Raw genomic sequence first — 7,877 nt, forward strand, 5'->3', positions numbered from 1 at the left:
CAAGCATGTTCCAAATGACCATGAAAATGACAATGTGAGCATTTTGCTATTTTAAAACATAATGAGTTGTTTTTATAAATTATTTCTTTTTCTTTTGTTAAGCTTTCAAGCTTAACTTTTAAATCAAGATTTTATTTTTCTAAATTCTTGATTTTGATTTTTGAAAGCTCTAAATCATTTTTCAAAGTTTTAATTTTTTTAAATCAATTTTTCTTTCAAAATGAAATCATTTTCAACTTTAAATTTTGAAATTAATTTCTTATATTTGGAATTCATTGTCTAAAATTCCAAATACAACTCATCATAGGCATCTTGTAACTCTTTAAATGAATAAGAATTTGAATAAAAAAAAAGTTAGAAATTACCATTGAATCTTCTTGAATGGCCATGAGACATAGGTTGCCTATTTTATAATTGGAGTCTTCTTCATCACTCCAAGCCGCCACAAACGCCTTCTTTTTGCTTGATCCATACTTCTTTAGGAGAGGACATTCATACTTGATTGTCCCATCCTTTGTCACTCAAAGCATATCGGGGGACTTTTCTTCTTGCTTGATTCATGCTTCTTGTCTTCTTTAGATGTCATGAATTGTTTAAATTTCTTGAAGAACTTGGCCATTTCTTCTTCATCACCATCTTCTTCACTTGAGGTTCTTTTCATCTTGAGTGGAGGATTTCAAGGAAACACCTTTTTCTTTCTTTTCTTCTTGTCATTCCTCTTTTCCCATCATCTCATGAGTGAGAAGGGAGACAATAAGTTTATCCAGCAATAAAGTTTTTAAGTTTTACTTAAATGATCATCGTCTTTTTGGATTGCCAATATTTTGGAAGAGAATATATCATCTTCCTAACAAGCTTCTCATTAGGGATGATCTTTCCATATCCCTTGAGACCATTTACAACAACGAAAAATATATCCGCCATAGCTTTGATGCCTTTATCCTGTTTCATCATGAAATTCTCATAGCTATGATTGAGAAGACCGATTTTTGTTTTCCTTACTTCATCGGTTCCTTTATGAGTGACTTGGAGCTTGCCCCATATCTCCTTGGCATTTGAACAAGAGGAGACTCTTCCATATTCATTCGGGCCTAATGCACAAAACAAAAGGTGCATTGTCTTATCATTGAGTTGGAACTCTTTCTTCTTTCTTTCACTGTATTCCGCCATAGCTCTAATTGGAGTAAAGGGACCCGTCAGGATAAAACTCCAAGCATCTAGATCGTTGGCTTAAATGAAGAGCGTCATCCTATTATTCCAATAAGCATAATTTGCTCCATTGAAATAGGGTGGCTTATTAACAAGTTGAGAATCTTCGATGTAGTAAGTGCCGGAGGAAAAAGTCATCTTCTCGGTTGCTTTAGGAAATTGATAGGAGCCTTCAAGGATCTTTACAAGGTTGTTAGACCTTTGATTTGGGATCCACTCTGATACCAATTGTTAGGCTTGATAAAACTCGTTCGATTAACTAAAATATACTAAGAGGGGGTGAATTGGATTTTTGAAATTTAGGGAGTAAGGAGTATAAAGATAGAAAATTTTGGAAAATGATTTATAGTGGTTCAACTCCCTTAATGAAGTCTACATCCACTACCTAAGCTTCTCACTTAGGATTTTCCAACAAATCCACTAATTTGTTCCTTTTTTTAAGGATAAACAGATAACCTTTAGAAACTCCCTAGCTTTTCAATGGCTTAGCATGAACCAAAAACCCTTTACAAAGGAAAATAATTGTAAACAAGAAAACCTCTTAAAAGAAATATGTTTACAAATTAAAACTCAAAAAAAAATAAATATTTACAAGAGAAAGAGAAATAAAGAATTAAAAGTTTTTCTCTTGTGTTTGATTGCTTGGATAGGTCTTGTGTCACCCTCTTGAAGAGTCCCCAACTTATTTTTATATGTTGGAATGAGTTAATAGCCTTTCTAGCCGTTTAGGAAGATTTGAAGTCGTTGGAAGACTTTTTGTACACAAAGTTTCAAAATAAAGGGGAAAGTTTCGAAACTCTTTGAAAGAGCTGTTGGAAAAATTTGACCGTTGGACACAAAGTATCGAAACTCTTGTAAATTATCAGAACTTTTGGGAAAATATTTTGGAAAGTTTCGAAAATCTTGTAGAATGTTCGAAACTTCTGGTCAAAATACTCATTTTAAGGGTTTTTAGTGGACTTTAAATTATTTTGATGAATACTTTGAATAAATTCAATTTAGTCCAAAAACATTTTGCCGTTATTTGTTATATCAAAATATTAGTTCTACAATGTGTCACATTCTTCAAGTGTCCTCAACTTGTTTTTATATGTTGGAATGAGTTATTAGCCGTTTCTAGCCATTTGGGATGGTTTGGAGCCTTTGAAAGACTTTCTTCACACAAATTTTTGAAATTATAGGAAACGTTTTGAAACTCTTTGAAAGAGCCGCTGGAAAAATTTGACCTTTGGACATAAAATATCAAAACTTTAAGTAAAGTTTCAAAACTCTTGAGATAGTTTCAAAACTCTTTAAAAGTATCAAAAAAATTTTGGGAAACTGTCTTAGAAAGTTTCAAAACTATTGTAGAAGTTTTGAAACTTCTTGTCAAAATACTCATTTTAAGGTTTTGATTGGACTTTGAATTATTTTGATGAATACTTTGAATAAATTCAATTTAGTCCAAAACATTTTGCCGTTATTTATTATATCAACATATTAGTTCTACACAAACCTTTCAGGAAAGAAAAGATCAATGAAAAATTAAATCTCCTCAACATGAAGGAGCAATGTCATCGTCAACAAGTAAATTACCCCAAAGAGATAAGATCTCCTCGACACGAAGGAGCAGTGTCGCTTATAAAATCAAGTTATCTTCAGACAATGATACTTCCTCATCGAGAATGAACAATGTTGTCACCAAAATACGACTAGACATCCTCATCAAGTAGGAATAATGTCATCCACTGATTAGACCTCCTCAACATGAAGGGTCAATGTCATCAGAAGTGACCAGATCTCCTCATCACGTAGGAGCCGTGTCATTTCCAAAATCAAGTTATCTCCAGGAAATTAGACTTCCTCAACGCTAAGGAAAAGTGTTGTCTTCAGATACATTTTTTCAAATAAAACTAGACTTCATCATCAAGTAGGAACAATGTCCTCCACTGACTAGTCCTCCTCAACATGAAGGAGAAATGTTATCGGAAGTGACTAGATCTCCTCATCACGTAAGAGCCGTGTCGTTTCCAAAATTAAGTTATCTCCAGGCAATCAGATTTCCTCAACAAGAAGGAACATTGTTGCCTTTAAATAAACTCCTTCAAATACGACTAGACGTCATCATCAATTAGGAACAATGTCGTCCACTAACTAAAATTCCTCAAAACGAACAAACATATCGCTTGTATCCTTTAAGATTGCTTCTCTTGAAGCAAAATTTCTTCTCCTTATCACAATTTCCCTTAAAACATAAATTTTTTTGCCTCACTCGAAGTAATTTTCTCTCAAAAGAAATTTTTTTATCTCACATGAGATAATTTTCTTTTGAAACTAATTTTTCTCGCTCGAGACAGTTTCTTTTGGAACCCAAATCGTCAACATCGTTTCTCTTTAAAACAATTTGTCTTGCTTAAAATTTCTTTCACTTGAAAGTACATCTTCTTATGTCATAAATTTCAATATTTTTGAAATATTTCCCTTGAAACAAAACTTTGAAAAATCTATCTTGAGATAAAGATCATTTTCAATCTCACTTGAGACAACATCAAATTTCAAAGCAAAAGATGCAATTGAACGAAAAATATTGTTTGTTTTCTTTGCCCTATTCGTGTCTTTACATCAATCGGCAAAGAGGGGAAGACGTTGAAACCATTTTTTGTCCACTTTTTTCATTATTATTTTATTTTTATTATTATTACTATTATTATATTATTTAATATTACATTATTAATATATATATATATATATATATATATTGCAGGCCCAAACCGAAGCCCAATTATAAAACCAAACAACGCCCAAAACCAAATCTAACCTTTATCTATCCTAACCTAAACCTTAACCCCCCTCATCATCCACCTATGCCACTGCCTGTTGTCACTACCTACTGCCTCTGTCACTTGCTTCTGACACTCACCGGCTCTACCATTTCAGTCATCCTGCCATCATCATTTTGAGAAATAGTGAAAAGAAAAAACCTTCAATCAAACCACCACCACATATCTATATAAACATGCAAGAGGAGAACGAAAGAAAAGATGAACAATTTTTTTGAGATAGATTTGGAAAAAAAAGAAAGAACAAAGATGATGGGAGAGAGTCGAAATAAAAAAAAGAGAAATAGTTTACCTTCAAGTCTTTGCTGACGGCAACTCTCGTAACTGGATGTCATATCCTAATGGTCAGTTGATGGAGGAGGCATAGGAGAACAACAAACCTTGGAATCAAGTCGATCTAACGGTCCAACGGCGAGATCAGAGGCAAGAAATCCAAATAGTCTCGGTCTCGTTTCGTTAGTGTAGGGGCTCTTTCAGGAAAAACTAAGGCCAAATCTGTGATCAGGGAGCTGAGATAAGCTTGTTGGGGTAATTTGGGGTCCAACGACCACCGAAGATGGTGGCCGACTACAGCAATCATGGCGGTTGGCGACGGAGCACCTTATCGGGCTCTGGGATGGCAGATAGAATGGGGGAGAAAAAAGGAGGAAAACAAATGAAAATGAAATAAAATGAGGAAGAGGGGCTTTAATACCCACACAAGACGACACCCGTTTTGGAGGAGAGGAGCTTGCGCATATGTAAGAGGGGCTAATCACTATCCAGGTCCCTCGTTGCTTGGAATCTCTCACGTTGACCAACAAATGAAATTTATTTTTTCTTTTATTTGGAACCTTATATTTTTTTATGATTTCATTTTATGCACTATTCATTTATTATTATGTTTTTGTTAAATTTCTAATCTTGGTCGTTAATTTATGATTTATTGCATTTTAGTCCTAGATTATTTCATGTTTAAATATGTTGTATTTATGTTTTGGCCCCTATAATTTTTCTAATATTTATTTTGGTTACTATTTCGGTTCATCATTTTAGTTTACGCGGATTATTTACATGTTTGTCATGTTATTTCTATTTTTCTTTTAATTCAGCCTTTTAATTTATTCTGTTAATGTCTCTATTTAGTATTTAGTCTTTTTTTTGTTTTAGTTTAGCCCCGACATTATATATATGTGCTTAATAGCTATAAATATTAAGTATTATCTATTATAGTATTAAATGTACATATATATTATTAAAAAATATTTTTTATCATTATATTTTCGTATCTGTAAATACTATTATTATTAAAGGTAACATTAATTTTATTTATTACTTCTCTATATGAAAAACAAATGTTCGTTTAATAATTTAATACCTTTGAAAAATTTTAGTTGTTAAACTAATCTATGGAAGACCTCCAAACCTGGGTGTCATTCTGATGGTTATTCGAATAAAATATTTTAACATTATTATTTGTTTCTTATTAAGTTAATTAGATATATATTATTCATTTTAAAATATTTTTAATTATAAATATATTTTTATCGGATGTATTATTTTTTACATAGTTATAAATAAATATTCATTTTTATTTATTTCATGTATTTATTTATCTATCGCTACTTAATTATCTTATTTATTTATCCTTGCTTAATTTTATTTCATGTCGATATTCCATTCATCTTGTACATCACAGTTATTAATGTTGCATTCATAAATCAAACATCTGTTTTCTCGTTTTCTAAAACAATTAAAGGCAATGTTGTCTTGTGTCGTGGGTTAACGAAATTATTCCAACATGACTAGATTTCAATATTCGTCAACCCATGTAGTAGGGAGATATCCTTTTCAAATAAAATCGAGTGAATTAAATCATTTTCATCAAGTCAAATATTTTAAAAAATAGATTCACTCATTCTTTAAAAAATCATAGAAATAAAAATGATCATAATTTAAATTTTGAATTCGAATTTGTAAAGTTTCATTATTTAGACGGCATATTGTTGAAAGTATTGTTAAAAATGATTTTCAAGTTTGGCAACCAACTTTGAAAAATTGGTTTTCAAAGTTTGGTAAATGTTTCTTTGAAAATGGTTTTCAAAGTTTGGTAAATGTTTCTTTGAAAAATAGTTTTTCAAAGTTTGGTAGATGTTTGTTGAAAAATGATAATGGGATAATCACAATTAATCCCTAGGCTTTAGGGTATTTACAAGATTAAGTCCTTAAGTTTCAACTATAAATACCCTAGCTCATTTACCTTCAAAACAATCCCAAAAATCATTTCTTTCTCCCAATACTAGAGAGCTTTCTTGTGAGTAGTGAGTGTTTTGTAAACACCTATAATTTTTCTCTCTTAGTAAAAGATCTGCAGTAGTCTGGAGACGTAAGCAAATTTGCTGAACTCCGTTATCAATTTCGGGTATTATTTTTCTACTTTTATTTCACATTCTCACTAATCTGGTTATAAGGAAATTACTTGTACTCGGTTTATTTCCCAACAACTGGCATCAGAGCTTTTGATTTTGAATTTAGTCAATTTTTTTGCGAGGTTACTATTCATTACTATTCACATGAATAGTGAATTTCGTGAATAGTAAAAATTTTGTCGGCGATACGAGCTTGTCGACGGAGGTTTTCTAATACGCGGTGGTTCGCAAGAATTATCAGAAACGATCCAAACGAAACCAGATTCGAGTAGGAGCGATGGCTGCAGACGAAGGGAAGGTGAAAATTGAAAAGTTCGATGGTGCGGACTTTGGCTTTTGGAAGATGCAGATCGAAGATTTTTTGTACCAGAAAAACCTATATCAACCTCTCACAAGAAAGCAACCAGAGGGCATGAAGAATGAAGAATGGGCTCTTCTCGACAGACAAGCCCTCGGAGTTATCCGACTGACGTTATCCCGCAATGTTGCTTTCAATATAGCAAAGGAAAAGACCACGGCGGGTCTTATGGCGGCTCTCTCCAGTATGTATGAGAAGCCATCAGCCTCAAACAAAGTGCACTTGATGAGGCAATTATTCAATTTGTGGATGACGGAAGGGGCATCGATGGTACAACACCTAAATGAACTCAACACAATCACAACCCAGTTGAGTTCAGTGGAAATTGAATTCGATGATGAAGTTCGAGCTTTAATTCTCTTCTCATCTCTACCAGACAGTTGGAATGCTACTGTTACAGCAGTTAGCAGCTCGTCGGGAAATAGTAAATTGAAATTCAACGATGTTCAGGATCTGGTACTGAGCGAAGAAATTCGACGGAGAGAATGGGGTGAAGCATCAACCTCGTCAGCCTTGCACACGGAGTCCAGAGGGAGAACTTTAAAAAGAAATTCAAATCGTGGCAGATCAAAATCCAGAAGAGGCAAATCAATAACAGGAAATAAAGATTTTACCTGTTATAATTGTGGCAAGAAGGGTCACTTTAAAAGAGATTGTCGAGCACTGAAGAAAGATACCGGTGCACAGGACTCTGCCAACATGACAGAGGAGGCAGGTGATGCCATGATTCTAAGCGTCAACAGTCTGATTGAATCATGGATCCTGGATTCAGGGGCATATTTCCACTCCACCCTATGCCGATAAATCATGGAGAACTATGTCAGTGGTGATTTTGGGAAGGTTCATCTAGCCGATGATGAAACCTTGAAGATTGTCGGAAAAGGAGACATCTGATTAAAGTTGCCAAACCAGACTACCTAGAAGCTGACAGGAGTGAGACATATTCATGGCCTCAAAAGGAATTTGATTTCTGTAGGACAGCTTGATGGAGAAGGATATAGTACAACCTTTTCAGGCTATGAATGGAAGATTACCAAAGAAGCACTCGTAATTGATCGTGGTAAGAAAACGGGTACTTTCTAT

This window comes from Hibiscus syriacus, unplaced genomic scaffold (genome assembly GCF_006381635.1).
Source record: "Hibiscus syriacus cultivar Baekdansim isolate YM2019G1 unplaced genomic scaffold, ASM638163v2 tig00110528_pilon, whole genome shotgun sequence".
Lineage (NCBI taxonomy): Eukaryota > Viridiplantae > Streptophyta > Magnoliopsida > Malvales > Malvaceae > Hibiscus > Hibiscus syriacus.